This window comes from Denticeps clupeoides, chromosome 16 (genome assembly GCF_900700375.1).
Source record: "Denticeps clupeoides chromosome 16, fDenClu1.1, whole genome shotgun sequence".
Taxonomy (NCBI): domain Eukaryota; kingdom Metazoa; phylum Chordata; class Actinopteri; order Clupeiformes; family Denticipitidae; genus Denticeps; species Denticeps clupeoides.
In genome coordinates, this window is record NC_041722.1 from 5,711,487 (window position 1) to 5,730,509 (window position 19,023).

The following is a 19,023-nucleotide window of genomic DNA, read 5'->3' on the forward strand; positions in this document are numbered from 1 at the left end:
CACAGAGTTTGCACGTTCTCTCCATGTTGGTGTGGGTTTTCCCCGGGTTCTCAGATTTCCTCCAGCCATTCAAAGATATGTAGGTAACTGTAGGTAATAGTACATTGACCATAGGTATGAGTGAATGGTGTGTGTGTGTCTGTACCTTGTGTGTCCCTGAATGGGCAAATAAGGATAAGTTGAATGAGTTATGGCATCACTTACAAGCCATATTTCTATACTATTTTGTGTAATAATTGTTTACACAGAGTCATTTTATATCACAATATACAGTGTATTCACAGAGCATCACTTTTCTACAGTTTTCAATTTTACAGCCTTCTTCCAAAATCGATTAAATGATTTTTTCCCCTAGGGTTCCACACACAACACCCCATAATGACAATGTGAAAAAAGTTTACTTGAGGTTTTGTCAACCTCAAGTAACCTGTGACTTTTGAGTGTTTTAACCACTAGTCTACTACCACGCTGTAGAATTCTGAGGGAAAAAATGTATTTAATCCATCTTGGAATAAGGTTGTAACATAACAAAATGTGTAAAAGTAACGCGCTGGGAATACTTTCCAGACGCACGGTGCATAGATACACCAGCACACAGGACAGTCCTGAGGTAAGGGCTCGGGCATCGGGTTAGGATATTTATTTGCATGGCGCCTGTCCTCAGTGTCCCCTTTCATTAAGTCTGCAAAGATCTGACACATCTGGACCTTGTTTTTACACTCGTTGTACCACCATATGGAAAGAGTCAGCAGAAAAGTGGCTGCCCCCTGAACACTGAGATCTTCAAAGCATAGCTTTTTTTAGCAAACTAATACTTGGAGATCAAACTCACACAGACACTCACTATGTTGTATGGTGAACCAGCAACGTGAGAAGAGTGATCCACCTGCATGACTAGAAAAAAGCCACAAGCCCAGGACACACTCCAAGTCAGTTGAGTCCAAGGGCAAGACCACAAAGCTCACAAAAGCCATTAGGAATAACTGATTGTGAACCAAAATCAATATCCAAGTAATTTGTGGACGACACTAAAGGCCTCATGTGACCCTTCACCTACTCATCAAACTATCCCGCAACCATGCATCTATATACTGCTGGCGTGGCTATCTGTGAAGGGTCAGGACATGAGCAGGTTTTCATGACCTAATCACATCTGGCGCTATAATCCATTCATCGACATTCTGAAGACACGTATCACAGCATGCATTGGACAGAAGACAAGAACAAGGCCAGTCCATCACAGGGTACATGGCAGGGAACCAGAACTCCAGATCCCATCACTGCTCCATATTGGTTTCTCGCACAGCCTACATTCAAACAAATGAGTTCTAATATCCCATCAACACACTGACCTCCACATGACCTCACAGCAAAGACTGAATAATCACTGAATACAGTGGACACACATAGCTTGGTTGTTGCCTCAAGGTCACAAGGTCATTCTTTTGTATTTAGGATGTCAGTTATAAAAAAAAGTATATACTATTGACAAGATCCCGTCCAAATAAGGTAAAATGAAAGCAGAATTTGAGGAAGTCCCGACTGATTACAAGAACATTTTGGTCCACATCAGCATGAACATCTTTAAAAAGGTTAAATAGGGTCAAAGGGTAAATAACGACCCTCAGAGCATCCACTCTGGCTTTGATGAACCGGGAGGAATTTCCACAGCTTGCGGCTCCTTCACAGAAGTATCCAGCAAGACAGCTGGTCCTTTCCACACGACCCCCACCCCCACTCCCAAAGACTGCTGGGATCAGTGTGTGAGGGGTTACGGCCTAAAGTAAGCTTAGCTAGCTATGTTTACAGTGCAAACACACAGGTCCAAGCCAGGAGAATTGCGTTCGCCAACGAGATGAGCGTAACCGAGCTAATGGAGGAGCAGAATCAGAAGGATACGAGCGGCCGTGAGGTGATCTGGTTCTAATTAGCAAACGTCTTCTCCCGAGGACGTGCTCACATGTTCCGGGACAGGACGGAATATTTATACCCCAAAAAAATGTTTCTGGCATGGGACGGCACTAAAAATAACTACACTTACCATCGCACTCTCAAGGTGCAAGAAAAGGAAGAGGCAGAAGAATATGTGTCTTGGGCATCCGTAAAGACTGGGCCTACTGAATGCAGCATATCTTTCATTCTGATCACAGATATTAGCTTAAAACATAAGAATCAATCAATTATTATGCAATCATAATTGTAATTTTTTTTTGTTTTCAGGTCAACAGGACCACAAACTAAAAAAAAAAGTCCCTTTTTGCAATCTTAAATAAAATGTCATCCACTTATAATCCAAATGTTTGGAGCCACTTCTTTTTTCTTATTTTAACCGTATTTGTCTTGCACCGTAAGTAAGACATATTGAATGTTTAGGAGATCTGAAGTGACTAGTGAACCCTACCCGAGACCTGCCAGAAACCGTTCTGTAGTCCCTGAAGAATAAAAGTTTGGTCACGGTCCACCAGATGACAGTAAACAAGTCACATGGCACCATGAACCGAACAGCAGTGTGCGCATGTTCACACCGTCTCCGTGTCTCTATGAGATCCGGTACGTTCTTACTCCCTTTCGTTCCCTCTTTCTCCCTCTCCGCCGTCTCCGGGATGGCTGCCATAGTATTTATGGAAACACACTGACTTCATGGCTGGAGCACTGGAGGCTCTGCGTACAGTAGGCTGTGGAAGCAGGAATCATAGGACATGATCTCACCATCTCGAAAAAAAATAAATAAATACCGGAACTCATTTGCCTTTGGAATCCCGGCTACAAAGCTGGACACTCTCCAAAGTTTCCTGTCTATTCCTCATTCTCTCAACGCACGAAACAAAACTGACAACCAAACAGTCCAACAAACAGAGTAAGTGCTTCCTGACGAAGGGATTAATATCTATATCTTCCCTAAAAAAACCCTAACAAGGCTGCTGCTGTGGTCAGCTTATGTTTCCAGCTTCCATGATGTGCATGACATCAACAGTTGACGCCGTGCAGCTATTTGTATTCTGGCATCAACATCCACATAGCCGTATGGCCTAATAAGCCTAAATGCATAGAAAGGTATTCTTGCGCAAACACTACTGCAGTTATTATCTCTTAAAAAATTGTTATTAAAAGAATTTCACTCATCAGTCTTCCAAAAATGTTCTTTAAATAGCAGCTATGTATATAGTGGGAAAGTATTTTTATAACACTATTCACGGCATGTCGCCCATCCCTAGGCCACAGAATACTGAGAACCAAATGTGTGAGTGTGAGTGTACAGGCACATATGTGTGTGTAAGTGTGTGTGTGTGTGTGTGTGTGTGTGTGAGGTGAACGTGGGGACGAGCTGAAAGCCCTCAGATTTATGAGCAGTGGAGGTCACTTGATGAGGCGAGGAAAGCGCAGGCCACACAGCGCAAGCCATTCTCAGCTTCAGACCACATGTGAAATGTGCAACCTGTTACACAGCATGAACACACACACACACACACACACAATATTTGTTTCGGGGCCTTCAGGCCTGGCGTGAGTGGCACCCACATGAGATTCTCGCGTTGTCATTAAAGAGTTTTTAAATCGCGCTTTGCCCTGGCAGCCCAGCACTCAGCATCCTCTAACTTTTCTAAGCCTCCCGCCAAATAAGTCTCCTGCTATTGCCAACACTGCCTGAGATTTCTAAATTAAAGCTACAAGCCTACAGATCTATGCAAAGCAGATGCGCAGGGACCGCTGCAGTTGGCCCGAACATCGTGTTCTCCTGAGAAGTAGAAGGGACATCAAATAAAAGGGAGTGATTATTAGTCTAGGCCACTCAGCACTTTTTTTTTTTTTAGCGGTACAGCTCCGTCCCGTTGCAGCCACGAGCAAACTCGGCCCGTCTGACAGGCTAGCAGGATGTGGGGCTTCGGTTTCCTATCCGCACTGGAGAGAGGCCTTGAACTCGCTTCAGGAGAGAGAGAGAGAGAGAGAGAACAGATAAAACCGCCACGTGTCTGTCTTCACCCACAGAGACAAAAGTGCTGAACTCGTAGGAAAAGTGCGGTCACTTCCAGAACCTGGAGAGCTGCAGGTGTCCTGTCCACCCAGGAGAGGAGAATCCAGAGGAGGTGTCCACAGATTTGGCTTTCGTTTCCAGCGTGGACATCTGTGCTGCTCATGCAATTTACATCCTGGGCCATGTAACCCTTAAACCTACTACTTGGTAATATAATCTTTACAAGGATAATTCTATTCTATTCTAATTCTATTCTATTCTATAAGTTTCACGTACATTTTTAGTACTGGGGGGGGGGCGCAACGTTGTCTGTGGAGACATTCCCTCGTGGCGCTGGGTCCATCAATTCATCACATTCTCATCTGCCTCTCCTTTTCCACAGAGGTAGACAAAGCATCAGTCAGAGGATTGCTTCTCTTAATGTTACCTAAGGCTTGACAGTCAATCCTAATCCAGTCTGCTGCCTCTTCCTCTCTTGCACTATCCTTCTTTCTTTTTGTACAAAAAGCACACTTTTCATCTTTCTGTTTTTTTTTTTTCATTGGCCAGAAGATCCTGTTTTCCAGCAGTACAGGCCTGGAAACAAGAGCATCATCTTAACAGAAGAGTAGTGAGTACATATCAGGATGGAAACGTCTCCCAGATCTTCACTAGACTGCAGTTTGGATTGAGTGGAGTGGACTGGATTTGCATAGTGGACCTCGCATTCCTCAACATGTCACACAGAAGCACATGCATGACGACACACGTGCACCGTCCTCTCACATATGTCCAGATGGTTACCACGGATGCATGCCATCTGCCAAGCCGGAGTCCCCGAGCTACTTATGGGCGTGATGCTCCGCCCGCCACGCGCTGATCCATCAGGCCATGCAAGGCCGCCAGAAACTCGGTCTGTGTGTCACAGACACACAGAAAGAGGATTAAATGCACATACTCATACTGACACACGGCAATGCGCATATATCAACGCTACGGCAATGGAGAGTGGGGAAATCCCAAAGACAGCCCAACCATAATCCATAATCTCAACACTGCCTCGAGAATCCAGTTTTCATTCATACACAAATACACTAAAAGTGGAGGCTATAATGCATTTATTGAACGACTGTGTTCCTTGTGTACAGCATGGGTGTAACAGAAATTTTGACAATGTTCCATACGATGATAGTCTTAGAACTGAGATTTGATGAGAGAATAAAATAATGAGAGAATAAAATATTAAAATTGTAATATATAAAAAATTAAATGAGTGTAAAGTGTAGTGAATGTCACATGTGCACAGCACACGGTGCACACAGTGAAATTTGTCCTCTGCATTTAACCCATCACCCTGAGTGAACAGTGGGCAGCCATGACAGCCGCCCGGGGAGCAGTGTGTGGGGACGGTGCTTTGCTCAGTGGCACCTCAGCGGCACCTTGGCGGATCGGGGCCTGATTACGGGGCCGCTTCCTTAACCGCTAGGCCACCACTGCCCCACTAAAAATGAATCAGGTAGATCCCAATTACCAATGAAAATGTTTAAATAATCTAAAACCCCAAAAGTATGGCAAGAATTAAGCCCCTTAATATCCAGTACACAATTAAAAAAATATAATGTTGCATACAAATATACTCATTACCTCGATTGCAAGCTGTTATTTCAGGATAACCCTATAAAATGCGCAAAACAAGTCTTCTGAAAAATATCACTAACAAATGCTTATATTTTTCAGTGTGTGCCCAATAAATTGTATTATATTTTCGCAAGAAGGTGTCAATAAAAAAATATTGTGGAGAGCAGAGAAATTATTTTGTTCATTACATATTTAATATTATATATTTAGTGTATATTAAATACATGTATTCATTGATACATTTCAAGATACCAATGAAATGTTATTTCATTGATATCTTGCCCAGGCACACAACATGCACAGAGCTATGTCCAACCCAGCACCCCTCAACAATACGCACACGGACATTTAAAGTGAGCCTCTCAGCAAATATCTACAATATATGTCCTTCCACTCCTGATGTGAAAATCTAATCTCTAATCTTCCTGCTCTCCCACATCCTGCTGCTGGGCAGGGTTTTTATATTTATTTACTTTTTTTTAAAGGATGCGGTCAGGTTCCGGTTACAGTAATTATTAAAACAATATCATCTCATATCCTGAAATATCATATTCCCCAGGAACAGAAGCTTTTGTACGAAGACCCAGTGAAAGCCCTGTAAATATTTCAAACATCCTGTTTGGTCATCAGCCCGGGACCGTGACCTGCTGACCTTTATGGACGTGTCCACGGCATTGTGTGCGCAGCATGTCGACAGTGTGGCGGTGAAGATGCCTCAGGCAAGATGAGGATAAGCAGCAATGGACAGCCATAATACAAGAGTATGTTCAGATTAACAGGTAGTGATATTCTGCATGGGCCAGAAAAAATAATAATGAAAAATCAAAAGCCAAAAACGAGAAATCTCCATGATTCTCTGTAAACCCTGAGTCAAGGGACAATTTTTTCAGTTGCTTCCTTGTCCAAGCCCTTCGTTTGTCTGCCCAAAGCATTCTCCTGTGTCTGGTCGAGAAGATTCACGTCTCCTTGAGAACGGACCCCCTTAATGCAGTCCGGTTGGCTCGGCTCCAAATCCCTTTTCTCCAAGCTGTGGGAAAACCCCCCAGTACTCCTGAGTGCTGCTGCAATCGTTTCATCAGGCCTGAAAACTAGGTGCTCTAGCTGACCTTTTTCGTGTTCAGTGTGTAAAGCGGTGTGGGACAATGGCCATGCAACACAAGAAAGAGGGGAAAAAAAGACCTTTTCAGGGAGCTTCTTCAGCACCAAAGGGTAGAAATCTGTACCCTATGCACCTCCCTGGCTTGCAGGGGTCTCAGGGATGCCCCTCAGCCCCAGATCAGGAGGGGGTTGGAGGGTCTGGCACAACCCTCTCTCTTTCTGCTCCCCTGGTCCAACCCATAGACCAATCTCTCCTCCACCGTGTCCTGACCGATCCCTCCTAAGAGCCTGGCGCTGTCTCCCACCACAGAACAAACGCAAAAGCAGCCAGTCCGCAACAGAGCAATGAGACGGGGGCTGTTCCTGGACGAGAGCAACACAGCTTCAAGCTATTTTCATCTGAGGCACACTTGTAGATAGAAACAGTCGGATAGAGAGAGACTTCAAAGTTTTACATTTTACATTTACAGAATTCATCAGGCGCCCTTATCCAGAGTGACTTACAATCAGTAGAGACACTCAGGGTTAAGTGACACAGTTTTAGTAAGTGGAGTTTGAACCTGTGACTTTCTGGTCTTTTGGTTCATAGGTGAGTGTGTTACCCACTATGCTACTACCACCCTTCGGTGTTAATGTCCTCTGCATCTGCATCATAAAATGACCTAGAGGACTAGACAAAAATTTGAAGAAAGAAAGAAAGAAAGAAGCCCCACCATTTCTCTAGACCAACCCCCACACTCTAAAACACGTATACGTACATTGCCGCTCTGTGAGGCATTAGATATTCTATTTATGGTCTGTCCAGACGTTTATTGAAGGATCCTTTTCCCATCCCCTTCCCATAATGCAACAGGGGCATTATGGAGGCCACTGACCATGACTGGCCTTCATCAGTAAATCTCCCTTTATGGTCACAGTGCTGTCTGTGTGGGTCTATGCCTACAGAGAGACAGTCAGATGAACAATGGGGGAAAAAATAACAGAGAAAACAAAGAGGTGGCAGATGAAAGGCGATTGGCGGGTTAGAGCGAGGTGTGTCACCGCACTTCGGGGAGACAATGACGCCAAGAAAAGACACAAACACACAAAGATGCAGAAAGCAAAGAGACAGAAAGAACGAGGTTGTGGGAGGCGGGGCTAATGAAATGTGTGATGGTAGCTTCAGCTGAGCCAGCAGCAGCAGTAGGGACAGTAGGGACACGCCTGATTGCTAACACTTAATACCAGGGATTACCCTCACCATGGCCCAGGGCGTCTGACCACTCCAACTCTGAGCCCCACCCCAGCGAGTTCACCCCCTCTGTTCTACAGCTAGAATATGAGACTCCATAATACAACACTGAACCAGAAACGGTTCGCTATTTTTTCACTGTCTGGTTCAAGATAAGTAACGAGATTACAGATACGCCAAAAAATACCTATAAAATCTATAACAATATTTTTACAGTAAAAAAAAGTGTCAGGAATCCATCAGGGCAGGGGAAAAAGTGCACAACTAGCAAAACAAGGGATTTATAAATCCAAAATACATAGATATGAAGAGTGAGGCAATGGTACAAAAAAGCGTAAAAACATTGATGACCGGACATGGACAGGACACATTTATACACAATTTATACATTTATCATGTAATCGGGGTGAAATCAGACACAAAACTCCGGTGTTATGTGGGTTTATCAGTCCTTTGGTATTGGCAGTGAGTTGTGGAAAGAAGCTTCAGTCCCCGTGTGTGAGCCAATCATGGTCACTGCTGGGTGATTTCTGGAAAACACTGAAACTACTCTCACATGTCAAAGAACTTTCGTGCTCAGATCAACCAAAATGATTGCATGGCTTAATACCTTTTCTTTCCACAAAAAAATAGAAATTAATATTAACTAGAAAGTGTGATAATAACTACTGTACAAGGCTGAAATTAGGGCTGTGTGGTATAAACGGTATGCGATATAAATTTGGCAAACGGGAGAGATTTTGATTATATCGGCTTACCGCAGAAATATCTGCTCCTTGCAGAAATGACAAAGTCGCATCACCTGTTGGAAACCATGGCTACTTGCAGCCTGACCCATTCGTTTTGGGCGAGAGCACAGAGCGCACGGCAGGGTTTCTGCATATCATTAAAAAGTCCTAAATTTGAGTTTTGTGTGCTGTGCTGTGTATCACAATGACACTCTGGATAAGATGCCTAAATGTAAATATTGTGTACTTGGTGGCATCAAGTTTTAAACTGGCCTAGTGTCATTATTAAAATTTGAAATTCTGCACAGACGTATGCATTACTGAAACATTCATTATTTCTCTCATGCCCAATTGCCATATGGGCAAAAGAATTCTCACCATCCTTCCCTGTTATGACTGCCCTTCACATTGTCATATAGACATTTAAGGTAGTTTTCTGAAGAACAGAATGACACAAAATGGGAATATTGATGTTGTGACTAAGACAGCCACTCAAGATAGCATACTAACCAGCTAGCAGTGGCCAGCACTCTAAAGTGAAGTGATTGTCACATGTGATACACAGCAGCACAGCACACGGTGCACACAGTGAAATTTGTCCTCTGCATTTATCCCATCACCCTGAGTGAGCAGTGGGCAGCCATGAAAGGCACCCAGGGAGCCTTTGGAGACAGGTCTTTGTTCAGTGGCACCTTGGTGGATCAGGATTCGAACCAGCAAACTTCTGATTAAGGGGGCGCTTCCCTAACCGCTAGGCCACCACTGCCGCTCATAATGCCGCTTTTTTAGCTCACCATGTAATGGTGACCAAACAGTAGGGCTTTAATGTCCATGGGGCTTTAATGTCCATGGTTTGTGATGAAGACTGGATAGCATATACACCAGAAGACCAAATTCCACATACTACCATGAGCAAAACACTTAACCCTGGGTGTCTCCAGGGGGACTGTCCCTGGAAGTATTGATTGTAAGTCGCTCTGGGTAAGGGCATCTGATAAATGCCACTAAAGTAAATGCACCTGCCTCCTCAACCTGCTGCCATCCGTACAGGTCTCGCATTCTCTCATTATGGAAACAACAAAGCAAATTTTCCATTTCACAATTAAAGGCAGAATTATACGTGCTGTGAGCAACGTATGCATATCCGTACACGGCTGCATTATTACATTTGTGCTGATAGACTTGTGTCCATACTGAGCGTCATAATCTGTAGTATGCAAAAAAAAATTTCTCCCCACTTGTTTTGTGTTTTAAGACACTGCAGTGTTCCGCATTCGTAAATTATAAGAGCAATACTCAATGGATCTCTTGCGCGTTACTGCAATCGGGTTCCTTCACATTGATGACATCCTCAAATCCTGACTCTCAAACCTTCTCACTCAGCTTCATCAGTAAGTAGGTCATCTCCAGCTCCCTGAGATAGCCTTTTTCTTTTTAATTTTTTGAATGCATTACAAAAACATGATTGTTTTTAATTAAGAAGCCATCACAATGGTCATCTATTTCCCTCTCTCACTCCCGGAGCCTTTGGCCAGTCTCTCAGGACACTTCCTGGGGTTACAGTCCCCCTTTGTGTCCCAGGCCTGCCGCAACAAGGCCAGCACTATGAACGTGGGAAGCAGAACAAACTCGGCTTCAGCGCCAAGGCCAAGTCTGCTCTTAATGAGAGCAGTGAGAGAGCTGTGTGAGAGAACATCAGAGACAGACAGGGAGAAAGAGACAGTGAAAGAGAGAGCTGCTCAGAACAACAACCACAACTCCTCCTCAGACACAACCTGACCCATTTCCAATGTTCACCATTTGCAGTAGACAGGTCTGGATGCTCAAAGGCCTTCCACACCAGGGCTGTGGGAAAGCAGCATGTTTTGGCCAACACCTTACCTACAGATGGTAGACTAACAACTTGAGGGAAAAACTGACAAAAATGACAAAAAAAATGACCTCATTTGGTGTTTTGGTGTTTGTTGTGCAGATACTGTCAGAGTTTATGGTAAAAAGTTGGCTGGAATTATATCGCCTGTAGGTCGTATCATGTGATTTACAGGATTTACACTTGTGGGTATATGGGTATCATCAGCATCCTCATCATCAGTGGAAGACATCAATAATGCTTCATGATAGGATGAAGGTGATTTCTCTTGCTCCTTTAATTAATGTGCAGAAGGGATCTAACCAGATCTAGTACAACTGTTATTATACTGTTGGCATAATGTTTATGCTTCTCTTATCTTGTAACACCCACTTTCTGCCGTGACAATGTAAATTTCCCACTTGTGGGACTAATAAACGATCATCTCATCTTATTTTAAATCATTGTATTAATGGTATTGTGACATCCCTAACCTACAGTGACACCTTGCCTGTAAGAGGACATGCTTTTCCAGAATTTCTGGTCATATTTGATTGCCTGGTAAAACATGGGCACATTTTGCAGTATTTTGAAATCATGGCCACAACCTCCAGGCTACACTGTAACTGACAAATGAAAATATTCAGTTGCCTAGCAACACTACAAGCAGTCAGAGCACTTCCATCTCTGTTGCTAAGCAACACTGCAGTGATCCACCTCATCCTGAGCCGTGCCGGTCGGGTGGCACGACATGGCGCAAAATCCACCAGCTGAATGGACGGTGGCATGGACGCGGACAGATAGGCCCTCGCAGTCAATCGCCGCCTCCCAGCGCCATCCGAGGGATTAGTGCATAATGTTGACTGCTGCGGCCACATTGACCCATCAGATTCCACCCACTGGATGGAATTAAATTAAAGAGGCATAAATGAAAATCCTGGCGCATGCGTGCTCACACGCGCGCTCGCCCAAAACCCATTTTTTCATCACGCTTCAGCCCCAGTTTGCATTTGCGAGATAAAAGAAATATATATTCACACACAATTGCATGTCAGCACTTCCATGGGAGCGAGCAGCCACTGAAGCTACCTACAGGGACGAAGGCCTTTCATTGAATTTAACAGGTTTCTGCCAATTCCTTTACAGCCCTCAGCTGTCAGTCCCTATGGGGTGCTCAGAGCGCAGAGTATGGCTGGGGGGGGTGCTGAAAAGGCAGACATCTTAATTAAAGCTATAATTCTGCAAACCACTGTTAAATCTCCATCAGGCGCGGGATGAAAGCCACTGACGTCTTTGAGTGTTTTCACATTTATATGAGCCGTTTCCTGGGAGAAATGATAAATAAAGCCGAACTGATTTCCTCTGGAAAAGACCAAAGGTTGGTGGCTACCTGCAGAGCACAGAGTGCATTGTGGGAAGCAAGTTACGTTAAAAGACGTGTAGCATCACAGCCACAGCCCCCAAGCTCATACCGTCCTTAATGACTATTGACATTCCTCTCCTCTAATTAACAAACAGCCACTCTGGCATTCCCTTATGGCCAAAGGACTGCCAAAGAGGAAGAAGGGACGAAAACCGGAATGGCGTGTTCAAATAACAAACAGGCTTTGTTCTTCCTCTGTGGACTAGGGTTACCTCAAGGTGAGGGTTGAAGGCACAAGTTTAGGGCCTGTTCATAATTAATGCACAACATGGACAGTAAACAAAGATTCAAGAGTCAGCAGAAACATATTTTTTCAAGTAAAGTCACAGTAAATCTGCTCAGTGGTTTAATGATTTGGTGTCATGGAACAGTGGGTAGTGCAGGCAGAATGGAAGGGCGCCACGCACGGTCTTCACAATATGGGAGATTTACTTGTAACAAAAATACTGGACCATGGAAAACAAGGACAAAGATTCACAACACCAGGTGCAGACAGTCAGGTGATCCGAGGCAAACTCCATGGAATCCCCGGCCCCGCACACGGGCCAGGACTCCCCCTCACGGTCGAAACTGTGACAGGACTCCCCCCCCCCATAGCACGTCCCCTGATGCACCCCAACTCCAAGTCCTCCAGCTTAGCAAACCGGGACCACGTGGACCATGCATACAGTCTCCTCAACCCCACAGTAGCTGTCGTAGGCGACCGAGGTATCGCCGCACAAACCCGCACACTCCCTGCCTCTGGAATTGCCAGGAGGACATGAGCAGTGTGACAGGACAGCCTGACCAAAAGGGGTTCCTTTCGTAGGCCACCGAGGGTCTGTCACACCTAGGGAAAAAACGGAGGGAACGTGTAACCCAATTGCGGTACGGCAGAAAGAGGCGGGTGAGTCTCCACCGTTTAATATGTCAGTTAAAACACACACACAAAAACGGGAATGGAGGAAAAGCTGATCTTATCAGTCTCTGAGTGTCCAGAGATCTATATGTATAGACGACATTATAGTCATACCAGGAGTTTCAAATACCACACCTATTTCTTGTGCTGAGCCCTGCGGCAAGCACTGCGTGGAGCTCAACTCGCTGTTTCTTAAGAAGAAGCTCAAACCTGGCGGCGAGTGCAGCGCATTATATTTGCTCCAATGAGCAGAAAAACAGTTGGAATTCAGTCCACTCTTATTCCTTAACTCTTTTATTTGAAAAATCATGTGACGTAATGTACAAAATGTATGGGATGCATCACAATGCATCAATAATCGAGGCATTGATAATCGTAATCAAACTGAATTGTGAGACCAGTGAAGGTTCTTAGGCAGTCCTTTCTTAACTCTTTTACTATGATGTCTTAAATGTTTCCTGTTTTATTTGACTGCTTGTTTAATTCAAATTGCTGCATGTTCGCTCGTTTTTTATTTTTCTGTTTTATTCTTTTATTATTCCTTTTATTCTTTATTTTTAATGAACTTTTTGCCCATGTCTGTCCTGTTCCTGGTAATTTATCTTTAATTTTTTATTTTAATGTACAGCACTTTGGTCAGCTCCTTTGTTGTGTTAAAGGGCTTTATAAAGAAATATGGTATCGTATGGTTCATACATTTACCATCTATGAATGTAATCTGTTCTTGTTCAATAGGACCCCAACTATGAATACAAATCATTTTATTCACTCCGTTGTAGTGTTTCGTAAATAAAAATGATAAGAAAGTTAGAAGTTAGTCTAAATTCTGTCTAAAGAGGAAGGTCTTAAGCTGCCGTTTGAAAATACTCAGTGACTGTGCTGCGGAAGTTCATTCCACCACATATGGGCCAAGACAGAGAAGAGTCAAGATGAGAGTCTTCCTCGTACCTTCAGCGGTGGAGGGCCAGCCGAGCAGTACTGGAGAGTTGGAGACTGCAAGGTGCATGGTGAAACCCCATGTTTGGGTTTGTAGGCCAGCATCAGTATTTTGAATCTCATTCAGAACATCGCACAATGCTCTAATAGAACTTCACACTGATGTTAATAACCATTCTGGTAATTAATACTATGGTGGGGACCAATCAGGCACAACAAATGTCCTGTAGGTGTTTAGGAATGTCCCCTTTTTGTTGGACTGCTCCACATCAAAACCTTTTGAAGCCAGCTTAATGATGCAAATTTTCAAAAGCCATAACAGCTGCATACCAGTGTGAACTGTACATACTGTACATAGCAACACTTCATTTCTTTTCACTACACCTCCACTAAAACCTGACAATCTCATTAGACTTTTTAGCCTGTTTGGCAGAAAGCTGTGACTGCTCACTTGCACAAGACGCTTTGTTTAGTCTCCATCTCAGCAGTGTGTGGTGTTAATAGTGTGAGGCGGTAGGAGGGGGTCTGAGACTGCTGATCTTTTCATAAGCCGCGGCCCAGCGAGGAACAGGTGTTCCCAGAAGGGGGGAGTCACACGACGAGCTGAGTCAGGCGTCCCATGCCAACGGGAGGGTCGGTGGCATTAACAGGCCTCCCGTGAGCACCCCTCCCACAGCATTTGATGAGGAGGTGCTGAAGGCTGAGACTGCTTCATTTGAAAAAAAAAAAAAAGGTTATTCTACAGCATATTGCACAGAGTCCTACACCTGAACCACCTACAGGGTCCTCTCCCGACCTTGACTTCAGCCGACAGAATGTTCTGTTCTCTGCTTTTCTCATGAACACACACACAGAAGCAATTACACAACATCCTCTTACATCCAAATTGGAAGCAGAAAGAAAAGACAAACACTTCCTTTCAAAGCCGTCCTTTCCCTTCAGACGTAACCACACAGCTGCAGCATGAGCCTTTACGACAACTCTTTGTCTTGCAACCAAAGCCATTTCTTCTATGCCAGTATAAGTTCATTTCGGTTTATTCATCTTTAACATAGAGCTTCGATAGTCAGTGCCTGGTGGAACATGTAATAATAAGACGTCTGAAAACATTTAGCAGAAATGCTGAATGAGCCAGGAGCCTTTTACTTCTCCTTACATACCTAGAATTTAAAGCAGATTCGCTTCTTCCTAATACTTTCATAAAATCTTCTCATAGTGAATATTAATATTCTGGAAAGTTCAATGCAGTTACATACAATCAGCTCAAAAGTTTAGGGTCATTTATAAAGTTTGTGACAAAGTAAATACAAAATAGTCAGAGATAGAAATAATGATGTAGTCAAACCCACATCTGTACCAGATACTGTACCAGTGTGAATTTGGACAGTTTTACAGCTTCTGCCAGCTGTACTAAGCTAATTGAAAAGGGTTTTCTAATAATCAATCTTTTGCTAAACCCCCTATTGTCAATGACATTTTGGTTTTAATGTTGAATGTTTCATTGTGGAATTTGGCACTGTATTAATAAAATGTTATGGTATTTGAAAGGGCTCAACATAAAGACTGTTGCATGTTAAATTGATTATGCAATTCTGAATGGGCATCCTCAGTCATGACTAGATTCTGTCTTGGAGAAATGCTAAATCATTTTTTGATTTGCTATTTTTAGAGTATTTTTTTAGCAAATGAATATGTTAAGGTGCCCGATATCATAGAAGCACCCTGCCTTCTACATCGTAGCTGACCAACAACTTCGTACGTCCTCATCCAACACGCCAAACATGAACCCAGTTCTTGCACTGGCGGCCATCTCACTGTCTGAAGGAAGCCATTTCAACCCTGCAGCGTTTGAATCAGATTTATTGCATTCATTATGGCTGCTGCTATTCCACTCAGGCTAACGGGCAATAAAACACCCCAATGAAGCCATGGACGAGCTGCTGTCCGGGCGCACATCTGCGCACTTTCTTTTTACAACTGGGACAGCCTGCCAGGCATTTTGGGTAGGCTTCTGGGATAGTCCTCCAGTTTTTAATGCCGGCTGTAGCTGAAGCCAAAATCGGATAGAGAGCGAGAGAATACAGTGGACAGAGAAAGCTCAGATGATGGGCCAAAAGTAGCTTTTCTTATTTCTTTACATGTTCATGAATGTGTTTTTTTCTTGCCTGTGTGCAAAGAACCAAGCTGCTTTTTGTGTCTGTAAAGAAATTCATACAGATTTGAATCCAAGCAACCTTACATGCATGCATAACAACAAAAGTATAACGTTAGTGGCAAGATCCTACCAAATGAAAAAAGGACTTGTCAGTTTGAGCACTATCAAAGTACAGAGGAATAAAAGGGAAGGACAAGTTCCATTGTTTGTATTCTCCAGCCTCCTTATAGTAAAGGACACTGAAGATTGGTAAAGTGTGATGAGACCTCCCTGCATGTGATGACGTTAGTAGCTAAGTCCTACCAAACAAAAAAGCACAAGGTTCAAAAGAAATGGAATGTAAAAAAAATTAATAAAATGAAACTCGATGGTTTGGTTGCTGTGTCCCCTTGAGGCATGATGACAAAGTAAAGTGGGTAACCAGAAGACCCAGGTTCAAATCCCAATTACTGCCATTGTGTCCCTCAGCAAGACACTTAACCGTGAGTTGCTCCGGGGGGGACTGTCTCTGTAACTACTGATTGTAAGTCGCTCTGGATAAGGGTGTCTGATAAATGCTGTAAATGTAAATGTAAATGATCTTGGTGGAGTTTAGGACCCTCAGTCATTTTTTTATCATTTACTTGACTCGATCTGATGTTCAGATTAATGGAACCTTCTCTGGATAAAAGGTTAACTGTAAATGTAGCTTGTAGTTATATAAGCCACATGTCAATGAGCAATGCATTTCAGATGTATGGAAACCATAAAACAGGGGGAAATGTGAGTTGCACTGGTAGCGTGGAGGAGAGCCGTAAAGCGGCGCTAAATGAGAAGCAGATTACTGGTTATTAGTGAAAGGAAGCGCAACTTCCCCCCTCCCCAAGCCTCCCATTCGGCGGCAGCAGGCCCCCTATAGAGAGAATGAAGGCCTGTGTGTGTGTGTTTGTGTTTGTTTCCGTCGCGCTGCGGTTTGCTGTCCTCCCTCCCCCTCAGCCGTGGCGGTGTGGATGAGAGGAGGCACTTTAACTTTCTCCCTTTCGTATGCCACATCATCCAAACGTTCATATGCCACATCATCCATCACATACATGAAAAATGGCCACAGATTTTTCAAAGATCAGTCGTTATTCATTTGATATTATTATATCAAGTGTGTAATACATAATACAACAATGTAATGTTACACAGATAATGTAAATGAACTACTGATGAGTGTTTTAGCAGTTCCCCTTTCTTTGCCCCTTCTTTGTCAGTCTTTATTCTGTCATGTTCTTTCCCGTCCTCTATGGTCCCCTGGACCGTTGGATCCCAAGCCCAAGAATGGCCTCTCCTTCTCTCTCGCTCTCTATCAACCTGTTTCTCGTTCACCCTCAGGTCTTTATGGTCGGGTCTTTGAAGTGTTCCCCCAGGAAGGTCTGAAAGGTGTGCAGACGGCTGGCGGCCTCCCTCCTGGTCTGGCGAGCAGTGTGTCATGTGACCTTTCTGCCCTCAGCCATCCAGACCAGCTTCAGAGGCGGACATCCCGGAACAGAACATTTTCCGTTTCAGCTCCAGACTGAGTCAGAGAGAAAACGCGGAACTGGCCTGAGGCTGCGGCATTCGTCATTCCTGATCAGATCCGAACATCATTACTGCAGAGCCACTCAAAGTCATTTTCCTTATTAAAGAGAAAACACGCCCCTTGACCCTCATGACTGCACACCAAAAATATTCCCTTTGGCCAAAACATGCTCTTCATCAATGATGGAAAACAGGGCAATTACTTTACTAGTTTTTTTTTAATATATAAATTAAGATGCAAATTGCTGATAAAGAACCCGAACGCTTGAAGTTCACAGAAGAGAGGAAAGTTCCACAGATGCATATAAGAAGATGTTTCATTTTCACAAAACTAAAAATATATAAATGCTGTAAGTATAATAAATAAGAGTGGCACAAGTAACACATATTGCATTATAACACATTGTAATTGTAAATAATTTTTTTTGTCAGAAAAGTAATTAAATTTGACTGGAACGGCTTTTCAGAAATGTTTCATCTTATGTGTGTTTGTGTGTGTGAGTGTGTGTGTGTGTGTATGAACACAGGTTTCTGACCTACATTCACCATTGCCATTTTCTCTCTCCACACACACAAATCTGCAGTAATCATAGCCACAGCATCTGCCACAGCTTCCACCATCCACCACGTCCAGTCACACAGAACTCAGTCCCTGAAATCACAGGACCCAGATGGGACCAAATTCACAAAGTCAACTTTTTCCTCCAGAGTCTTGGGATATAATGTAGGCCTCCTATGCACCACAACGTGGGTGTAGAACTTGACCCTCGCTGGTTTATGAGGCATACAGGAACACTCCAAGCCATGTCAGCTCATTAAAAAAATACCACACCCCTGAAACAGGAAACAGCCACACCCCAGGATCCCACGGCCCGACACTGATGAAAGCTCCATCATAAAGCATGTAAAAAGAAATCACTTCTGCACAGACTGCAAATTTACTATCCTCCTGTGTAGGCTGATGTAGAGCGCATCACTCTCCTGAACAGCAGTGCTCCTCAAAGGCTCTTGACTCAGCCTCGTAACAATGACTTCAGCACAAGGCCAAAAATAACCCCGCCGCCCACCAGCTCTCTCCAGGGCCGTGAACCGAGCCTTTTTTCCCCCTCACAGACCTCCATTTAAAACAATGCCTCTCAAACGATCTCCATTCGGGCGGGGTGGCACATAGCCGAGTTGTAAGCGCATCAAAAAGGACATTATCTAATCTAAAAGAGGCAACAGTGTCTTATGACAGAAACTAAATCCCGCCGTTCCGAGCCAGACATGAAATTTAGGAAGTGCTGCTGCTGCCCTAATGCATAATTGGCGTATGACTGATATGAATAAATTGTCTGACATAAACTGACAGAGCTTGAACCATAATGGAGATCGCACACGCACACATATACACACACACACACAAATCATCTACAGCATGTCACACACTGTCAGATCCAGTTATCCAGAGATCTCCTTCCGTGCAGAAACACCATACAGTGATCCTTTCTCGCTGGCCCGGCTTCCTCCACAGATTAACCCATAAACACAGGGTGGCGGGAGGGGGATCCTTTATCGCAAATCCCTGCGCACC

The 19,023-nt window shown here is 43.9% G+C and overlaps 1 protein-coding gene across 5 annotated transcripts in view; it reads right to left on the reverse strand.

The window, feature by feature from the left end:
• Positions 1–19,023, reverse strand: part of mtss1lb (MTSS I-BAR domain containing 2b) — a 56,947-nt gene that overhangs the window by 27,821 nt on the left and 10,103 nt on the right. The window lies entirely within an intron of this gene.